Genomic DNA, 10,000 nt, shown 5'->3' with positions numbered 1-10,000 from the left:
GGTTGAGTTCTGTTAGCATAGTCTGCACTGACTTCAACACATAACTCAGAGTTGATTCAAGACAAACATGTGACAGTGGTAGTGAATCAAACCCCGCCCCCCAGGTCAGGTGACTGACAGCTCATTATGGAAGAGGCGCGCTTGTTTTAAGCACCAGGACAGCCGTAACACCCGCTGACATCTCAGCCTGAGCTGAAGACCAACGCAAGACTCCTCCTCCTCCTCCTCCTCTGACCACGCCCCCTGAGCTGCAGTCAGCCTGTGGGAAGAGAACCTGCTGGGAGAGACGGAGCAGCATCAGCTGTTTGTGTAGCTGGACACTCTTGCTTGTGATTGGGCTGAAACAACATTTCGATGCCGCTTTAGTCCAAACGTCAACCATGTGGTGGCGCCGCCGCTCATTATGTCATTACGCTGTCACACCGACTGTTTCCGCTGACCTCTTCATCCAGGGGGCGGAGCCAGCCACTCCGCTGCTGCTGCTGCTCCGCCTCCTCAGACCCACCACCATCCATTATTAATGCAGCGAATTAGCACTGCTGCATTATTCACCAGGAAGCTGCGATCTCGTCCATTAGCGGCGCCGCCTCGTCTCAGTGTGGTCGTCCCGGGTGGCTTGGCTCCGCCCACCAGCCGGCAACATTCCGGCGTATTGAGGCGTTCCACGCTCTGCAGAGTTCCATCAATCTTCCCGCAAACAAAAGAACGGAATTCATCAAAAAAATGTGACACACGGACGAAGTGATAGGAGGTAGTAGTTCAAGCCCCGCCCACCACAGTGGCCATCCTGATGTATGGACCCTGGGGTCTATGAGGGCACTTCCTGTTTTCCCCTGTCGTTTACCAGACCGCATGTCGGATAAAGAGACATTTATTCATAATTGTTGCCCCCCCCCCCTCCTCCCTTTTAATTTCATTATACCAACAATTAGGAGAGGTTTGATGAACGCAGCCTTCACTGGCTAACGTGTGTGTGTGTGTGTGTGTGTGTGTGTGTGTGTGTGTGTGTGTGTGTGTGTGTGTGTGTGTTTCAAGTCTGAAAATCCTGCTTCCTTTGGCTGTCTCGGCTTTCTGCAATCTGCTCCAGGTTCACTGTGTGACTGTTGCCTCCTTCTGAGCCCGAACACACACTGAGGCTTTAAATCCTCCACTGAGCCGACATCATGTAGCAGTAACAGCAGCAGCAGTAACAGCAGCAGCAGCAGTAACGGCAGCAGCAGCAGCAGCAGCAGCAGTAACAGCAGCAGCAGCAGCAGCAGTAACAGCAGCAACAGCAGTAACAGCAGCAGTAACAGCAGCAGCAGTAACAGCAGCAGCAGCAGCAGCAGCAGCAGTAACAGCAGCAGCAGCAGTAACGGCAGCAGCAGCAGCAGCAGCAGCAGCAGCAGCAGCAGCAGTAACAGCAGCAGCAGCAGCAGTAACAGCAGCAGCAGCAGCAGCAGCAGCAGCAGCAGTAACAGCAGCAGTAACAGCAGCAGCAGTAACAGCAGCAGCAGCAGCAGCAGCAGCAGTAACAGCAGCAGCAGCAGTAACGGCAGCAGCAGCAGCAGCAGCAGCAGCAGCAGCAGCAGTAACAGCAGCAGCAGCAGCAGTAGCAGTAACAGCAGCAGCAACAGTAACAGCAGCAGCAGCAGCAGTAACAGCAGCAGCAGCAGCAGCAGCAGCAGTAACAGCAGCAGCAGCAGTAACGGCAGCAGCAGCAGCAGCAGCAGCAGCAGTAACAGCAACAGCAGCAGCAGCAGCAGCAGCAGCAGCAGCAACAGCAGCAGTAACAGCAGCAGTAACAGCAGCAGCAGTAACAGCAGCAGCAGCAGCAGCAGCAGCAGTAACAGCAGCAGCAGCAGTAACGGCAGCAGCAGCAGCAGCAGCAGCAGCAGCAGCAGCAGCAGCAGTAACAGCAGCAGCAGCAGCAGCAGCAGCAGTAGCAGTAACAGCAGCAGCAACAGTAACAGCAGCAGCAGCAGCAGTAACAGCAGCAGCAGCAGCAGCAGCAGCAGCAGCAGCAGCAGCAGCAGTAACAGCAGCAGTAGCAGCAGTAGCAGCAGCAGCAGTAACAGCAGCAGCAGCAGCAGCAGCAGCAGCAGCAGCAGCAGCAGCAGTAACAGCAGCAGCAGCAGCAGCAGCAGCAGCAGTAGCAGTAACAGCAGCAGCAGCAGCAGCAGCAGCAGTAGCAGTAACAGCAGCAGCAACAGTAACAGCAGCAGCAGCAGCAGTAACAGCAGCAGCAGCAGCAGCAGCAGCAGCAGCAGCAGCAGTAACAGCAGCAGCAGCAGCAGCAGCAGCAGCAACAGCAGCAGTAACAGCAGCAGCAGCAGCAGCAGCAGTAACAGCAGCAGTAGCAGCAGTAGCAGCAGCAGCAGCAGCAGTAACAGCAGTAGCAGCAGCAGCAGCAGCAGTAGCAGTAACAGCAGCAGCAGCAGCAGTAACAGCAGCAGCAGCAGCAGCAGCAGCAGCAACAGCAGCAGTAACGGCAGTAGCAGTGGTCTCCCAGTGCTGGAGGGATTCCCCGTCCCCCCCTCCCACTGAGCTGCTGCTGCTGCTGCTCAGACTCCAGTCTAGCAGTGGCACATGGTGAAGTGGCAGCGGCTCCACTTCAGTACCAGCGTGTTCTGAGTTTCCCGGCCAGAGAGGCGTCGTGCCAGCGCCGCTTGGCTCCGTGACCACCTGACTAATTCTGGCTACGCTGCAGGAGCTGCAGGAGCAGCAGGAGCTGTAGTTGGAGCAGCAGGAGCTGCAGGAGGTGCTGCAGCTGTAGTTGGAGCAGCAGCACAATGACTTCTTTTCACAAATTTTCTATTCCGAAACAAAATCTTGGGCAGTTTTACAGTCGGAGCTTCTCAGCGGTGCCAGAAGACTTCAGCCTGGCTGGGAGGGGCTGTGCAGTGTGCAGTGTGCAGTGACTCACCTGGAAATGATTTCAACTGAAAAAAAAACTGTTGTGTTGATGATGTAACTGCAACAGACACACAATTACACTCACACCACCGACACTCTGCTTGGACATATCTGCATAACAATAATAATAATAATAATAATAACAATAACAACAATAGTAATAATAACAATAACAATAATAATAATAATAATAACAATAACAATAACAATAACAATAATAATAATAACAATAATAATAGAAGAAGAAGAAACGTTTACAGAATCAAAATGCTAACGCTGCACCTGTCCACCTGGGAATGATGATGAAAGTAATTTTTAATAGTTCATTGTGATACGGGAGCATTGACTTTGCTGCAGCGCCCCCTGCTGGCCTGGTGCAGGACTACCATTAGACCGAACCCCTGACACTAAGGAGTGCAGTTTGGACAGCTGTGTTCCCACCACCAGGTCGCCTGACGACCTGCCTTCACTTCCTGGTTCATTCGTGGGGATCAGAACCTAAAACTGAAGAAGCAACAGTGGCCACCGGAACAGGAAATGATGTCAGAGCCGAGGCCGCGCATCGTTTCTGCGCCCAGAGTTAACTTCTAGACTCCGAGCATGGGCAGGCAGGGGGCGCTGTGTCAGTGAAAAGACTTTAATTCCCTCCATCGAGGAAGGTAGAAGAACTACGGTCTCGTGGAGATAGTTAACGATACAGAACAGATGGAAGTTTATCAGTAGTCTGTTGGAAATATCCACGAATGCAGCGAGTCCTTCAGTGATGGCACCCGACCCACTGCACCGACTGTACACCTGCTCAGAAGATGATTGGGACTGGACCTTCATCTCAGTTCATCTCATCTTCACAGCTTCATGTCAGTGTGTGAGAGGCTGCAGAGAGAAGAGCCCATCAGGTTCCTGCTGGAGCACCACAAAGACCCTTCTGAGGGCTGAGGGAGAGTTTGACCTGCAGTGGTGGGTGTGACCTTGAGGAGGAAGGAGGCAGGAGGTCCTCTGGACGGTTTCTGCTTTTCCAGGCAATTTAAATGGTGAGCTGTGTTGATGTTGGAGTCCTGCAGACCAGATCTGAGGCAACAGAGCTCATTTTATCTTTGGTGGTGGTGGTGTGGGGGGGGAGGGGGGGTATTTAGCTCCCACTACTAGATGTTTCTATGGGCTGTCTGAGCAGGCTGAGGATCACCATGGTGACGCTCCCAAAGACAAAGCTCTGGCCTTTTGTCACGGGTAATTACAGCGCAGCAAAGCCGTCCATCTGGCTCCCAACACCTCACTCACTTTTAATTTTGCGCTCATGCGTCTGACGCAGGGCTTCCTTTACATTTTTTTTTTTTTTTTTTTTGTATTCAAATCAGGCTTAAACGTTGAGTTTTTAAACACCCATTGAAATTGTCTCCGTCTGAGTGCTAGAGAGCTTCTCCTCCTCCTCCTCCTCGGTGATTATTCCAGTGTGAGAAACTGGGAGAGGATCAGGACACGACAGAGGGACGCTGGAAGTGTCCTAATGAAGTCACCTCCAGTGTTGGAGACGCACAATACCTTGAAAATGAGCTTCGGTATTAAACCAAAGTTCAAGTGTCTTATCTCTCAAAGCTGCTGAGACTCCAGGAAGAACTGAGTTGGCAGAAAGGAAAATAGCACTGAGCCCTTCACAAAGCCGATCCACTGCAGCAGCTCCTCCGTCTTAAACTCCACACAACTCAGAGCAAGTGGGTCAGAGAAGTTTGAGGAAGTAGCAGGGAGAAGCAGGAGGTGGCAGGAAGTAGCAGGGAGAAGCAGGAGGTAGCAGGGAGAAGCAGGAGGTGGCAGGAAGTAGCAGGGAGAAGCAGGAGGTAGCAGGGAGAAGCAGGAGGTGGCAGGAAGTAGCAGGGAGAAGCAGGAGGTAGCAGGAGGTAGCAGGGAGACGCAGGAAGTGGCAGGGAGAAGCAGGAGGTAGCAGGGAGAAGCAGGAGGTAGCAGGAAGTAGCAGGGAGAAGCAGGATGTAGCAGGAGGTAGCAGGGAGAAGCAGGAAGTGACAGGGAGAAGCAGGAGGTAGCAGGGAGAAGCAGGGAGAAGCAGGAGGTAGCAGGAAGTAGCAGGGAGAAGCAGGAGGTGGCAGGAGGTAGCAGGGAGAAGCAGGAGGTAGCAGGGAGAAGCAGGAGGTGGCAGGGAGAAGCAGGAAGTAGCAGGGAGAACCAGGAGGTAGCAGGGAGACGCAGGAGGTGGCAGGGAGACGCAGGAGGTAGCAGGAGGTAGCAGGGAGAAGCAGGAGGTAGCAGGGAGACGCAGGAGGTAGCAGGAGGTAGCAGGGAGACGCAGGAGGTAGCAGGAGGTAGCAGGGAGACGCAGGAGGTAGCAGGGAGACGCAGGAAGTAGCAGGGAGAAGGAGGAGGTAGCAGGGTTAGAAGAAGTGAGGGTTAGAACTTCTTCTTCCTTGGTCCAGTATTGGATCCAAAGGCTCTTCAGAAGCTCTGGTTTTATCCAGTATGAGAGTGAGCGGGCCAATCAATGGCCTCTGAGGAGGAGAGGGGCGGAGCTACAGCTACAAACAGGAAGCGTGTGAAGCGCGTCTCTGCAGTGATCACAGCTGGAGTGAGAGTGAGGAACCAAAGACAATGCAGCTTTTTCTCCACTGCTGATTGGCTGTGGAGGCACTTCCTGCTGGTGGGACAGGCCACGTGTCTGGACCAATAGGAAGCCTGCTGGCGTTTCTATCTGACAGTGGAGCTCCGTAGATATTTGGAAATGACCAATTTTAGTGTCTTCAACTTATTCATAAACCCAACGAGCCAAAATAATTTATGAAAATAAAAACTTTGAACTGCTGAGGTGGAAATGTGAGAGTGTTCAGTCGACCAGCTGCAGGTGACGGTGGAAACCACACCTCCACCCTTCATTCTCTCACTCTCTCACCCCTTCACTCTCTCACTCTCACTCTCTCACCCTCTCACCCCCTCCCCCTCTCACTCTCTCACCCCTTCACTCTCTCACCCCCTCCCCCTCTCACTCTCTCCCCTTCTCACCCTCTCCCCCTCTCACTCCCTCCCCCTCTCACTCTCTCAGCCCCTCCCCCTCTCCTCCCTCACCCCCTCACTATCTCACCCTCTCAGCCCCTCCCCCTCTCACCCCCTCACTATCTCACCCTCTCAGCCCCTCCCCCTCTCACTCTCTCAGCCCCTCCCCCTCTCACCCCCTCCCCCTCTCCTCCCTCACCCCCTCCCTCTCTCACCCTCTCCTCCTCTCACCCCCTCCCTCTCTCCCCCTCTCCTCCTCTCCTCCTCTCCCCCCCTCACCCTCTCACCCCCCCACCCTCTGGCTGGAGTCAGCAGCCTCTCTGCTTCAGTGGAGGAGGTGAATTATTCACCGGCACGTTGCCGCCAAGTGAAGATGAAGCTTATTTTTCGCCTCTTGCGCAACGAGACGCAGCGATTCGCCGACCGGCCGTAAAAAAAGAGAAGAAAAAAAATCGGGATTGTGTTAAAACACTGCTGATAAATTTATAAGAACACATGGCAAAGCTAACTCCATGAATGTTTCAACAAACTGTGGTGGACTGCTGCTGGATGGATGGAGGACGGAGGAGAAAAGAGAATCATGGATGTGAAGTCAGCTTTTACGACAGAGAAGAAGAAGAAGAAGAAGTAGAAGAAGAAGAAGGAAAACTCACTTCCTGTTTTAATATGGCACTCCGGTCCGACTCCACAATCCCCTCACAATTAATCAGCCTCCATCCTGTCAGCGCTGTCCGTCAGACAGCCCTCTGTGATGTCACAAAGGAACCAGCGCCTCTGTGTTTTAGCAGAGGGCTGTAAACAGAGGGCTAAGCATGTGGCTGTGTGAGCGAGAGGGAGCATCAGATTAAATCCTCCCTCATCATCCGTCTGACAGGCCACTTCCTGTTGGGGAGGCGTGTTTTCCTTCACTTCCTGTTGGCGCCGGTTATCTGAAGGGAAGGTTTCTCTGCTCTCCCACTCATCCCACTGCGCTGCCCCCCAGAGGACGGCGGTGGTCCCTCCCCAGCGCTGCTCCAGGAATAATCCCCCCACCCCCCCGCCCCCCCTTCCTTCCCTTATCTCATTCCTGATCTCCGCCTGCAGTTCCCACCGACCGCCACTGACGTCACTCTTTTTTCCGTCAAGTCTGAGTGAGTCAGAGTGTTTGTGTTTGTGGACACCTGTGATGAAGCTGCTCGCGCTCATCGTCAGTGGGATGCGCAGCAGAGAGACGATGATGTGTGGATGGAGTTCCAGAGCAACTTACCCGAATTTAACAAAAACAAATCACATCAGTGTGCAGCTTCAACACACACACACACACACACACACACACACACACACACACACCACGCCGAGGCAGTGGACTTGGTTTGGAGGAAGGCCAGGTTGGGCTCTGCTCCTCTTCCTCTTCCGTGGGTTTGGCTTCCACCTCGGTGTTCAGCTGTGAAAGCAGCGTGAAGAAGACTCGAACCTGCAGTAAATGTGGGGAGCTGCCGTGGGTTCGCTTCCTGCAGCATCATCAAGGAGCTGAGCAGCGCGGCGTGCTGCAGAACCAAACCAAGAACAACGGATCTTCCGAGATTGCAACTAAAAGATGCTCAGAGACGACGATAAAGGAAAATAAGACGGATGAAGTTCTGCATAATGGGCCAAAGCATCTCCATTCACAGTGGAGCAGGAGAGAAACACCGAAATAGATCCTGGACACATCCAGGTGGTGGGTGGTGGGTGGGGGGGAGGAGGTGGAGGAGGAGGAGGAGGAGGAGGAGGAGTCTTCATTGTATTGAGGAGATTATTTTTGGACTTAAGATTTCTGGGGAAAGTGGAAGATTTGTTTGAACTGTGGGAAACTGCGGCTTTCCACGCTGATGTGTTCTGGTATATATACTTTACTGGTATATACTGGTATTTCTATTTATTTATTTTATTTAATCTAAAAAAGGTGAAAAGAAAATCATTGAATGAAATATGCACACATGCTCAGGCTGTGTTTGCAAGGCTGCAGGGTGAAGTTGATCCAAAATATGAAATATTTCCTGCCCTTTTTCCCCTTTTTTATGGTAATCAGGCCAATACTGGTATATACTGGTATATACTGGTGCAGTATATGCTGATATAAACTGCTGACCTGTATATTGTGATCTATATAAAACTCATCATCAAATGTTCTCCGCCCGCTGTAAAAGGCTCCGCCCCCTGAGAGCTGAAGCGCTCCACCACTTCCGTGTCGCACGCCATGGCCCACCTGGGTGACCCCGTGACTCCTCCCACAACGCCCCCGCAGTGCCGCCACCATCAAATATGGATGCCTCCGTCAGCGCCGCCTCATTTCTTTTTCATCAAACAACAAAGTCGTCTGTTGCCTCCTGCGGTCGCGGCACCTCGGCGGCCGTCTCAGACAGGAAGTGGCCTCGGGACGTCTTCCTGCTGTCTGCGGCCGTGGCCCCGCCCGTCAATATTTAGTCTGCCGGCGATGGACCCGCTGCCCTGCTGTGGCCCGGTGGGGCGGAGCTAACGTCCGAGGACAGGATCCCTGTCTACCAGCCTGCAGACAGCCAGCGGCCTCCGGGGGGCGCCGCCGCTCGATGACGCGGGCCGATCATGTTGGGATGCGGTCGCACCTGCGTCGCTGCTCTGGATGCCATCGACCGCTTCCTGCAGGCAATCCGCTCGCCTGCACAAACACTCCAAGCCCAACAGCGCCGCCCTGCAGGCTGGGAGCAGGAAGCAGGAAAAGCGCTGCAAAAATAAAAGTCTCCTCCGACGTGAGTGGAGCGTCCCAGCTTGACGTGTCAGTCGTCACTGGTGGAGACCAACATTCAGCCTTTTGTTTTCTGCATCATGTGTCAAAAAGTCGTTGGGATTTTTTTTCCATGGAGGACCCGGTGGTGCAGAATGAAGGAAGTCCAGCCGTCCAATAAGAATCATTCTGATTATAACGATGGTCTCCACTTCGGAATGAGGATCAGCCTCAGGCAGGAGGTATTTTATCTGTGCCAGTGTTGAATGAACCCTAACCCAGCAGCTCAGTGGACTGGAAGGTTGCTGCTTCCATGCTGGTTTGGTTCTGGTTTGGTTCTGGTTTGGTTCTGGTCACTTTTACTCCAAATCAGATGAATTGGGTATTAGATCTCATTGGCTGCGTTTTCTGACAGGATATTTAGACCAATAGGAGCAGTTTTATAGTAGCAGTAAACACTTCTTACTCCTTTTCAAATATGTTCCGTTCATATTATTTCTATTCTGTCTTGAATAATTCAAATGTTTTTGTTTGTTTTTGTTATTTATTGATATTTGTTTTACTTGCACACGTTTGAAACGAAGCCTTCGTTGGTTCACTTTGAAACAGTGACTTTATGGCTCCTCCCACTTCTTTTTTTAGTCCTTTTGCAACCGACTCTAGCAGTCCCTGCTGGCCAAACCATAGAATGCATGTTTTTGATCATTTGTAGAAGTTGAAGCTCCGCCCATCTTTTCTGCACAGCTGGTCTCGGTCCCTCCCCGAGGCCAGTGATGTTGAGCAACCTGGGCTGAGGCCACGCCCCTCTTCCTCTTCCATGGCCTCGGGCTGCTGCAGTGTTGTCAGCTTCTCAGCGTCCTGTCAGGAGCCTCAAACTCCGCCCACCCTGGGAGCAGCTTGGGCCACTTTGTCAGCGACGGCGATCGCTCCCAGCAGCGGCGGCGGCGGCGGCGGCCGAGCCGGATGAATAATTGAGGGCAGCGTTGTGCGCTTTGGTGAATTTTAAAGATGAATCCTGCAGAGGCTCTAAATGGCGACGGGCGGCAGCGCGTTAATCATTCATCCGCTGCTTTTACCGGCTTTGGGTTCAGGTCGCTGTCCCGAAGGTGGCGGGCCAGAGGGCCGGGGGGGGGGGGGCTGGAGCGGGGGGGGTGCAGCTAGCAGGCTGACAGGACCTTTGAGTGCACTTGTGCTGGGATGAATGTGGGGAAGTCGAGCCAGAGTTTCCGCAGAGTGGTTTCAACGACCACAGGTTGGCGCCCTGACGCTGCTCTGAGTGGGGAAACCATCACTCACTGTGATCAACATGTTGAAAAACTCTTGTGAAACAGCAAGCAGGCAGGCAGTGCGGTGCAGGCAGTGCGGTGCAGGCAGTGCGGTGCAGGCAGT

General features: G+C 53.2%; 1 protein-coding gene across 1 annotated transcript in view; it reads left to right on the top strand.

The window, feature by feature from the left end:
• LOC142882097 (heparan sulfate glucosamine 3-O-sulfotransferase 3A1-like) overlaps positions 1-10,000 on the top strand; it is a 17,317-nt gene that overhangs the window by 6,370 nt on the left and 947 nt on the right. The window lies entirely within an intron of this gene.

This window comes from Nelusetta ayraudi, unplaced genomic scaffold (genome assembly GCF_046127955.1).
Source record: "Nelusetta ayraudi isolate G7.1 ecotype Tasmania unplaced genomic scaffold, CSIRO-AGI_Nayr_v1 ptg000231l, whole genome shotgun sequence".
In the NCBI taxonomy this organism is placed as follows: Eukaryota; Metazoa; Chordata; class Actinopteri; order Tetraodontiformes; family Monacanthidae; genus Nelusetta; species Nelusetta ayraudi.
The sequence above is the reverse complement of the archived record's forward strand: the minus strand, read 5'-3'. Positions and strand labels throughout refer to the sequence as shown.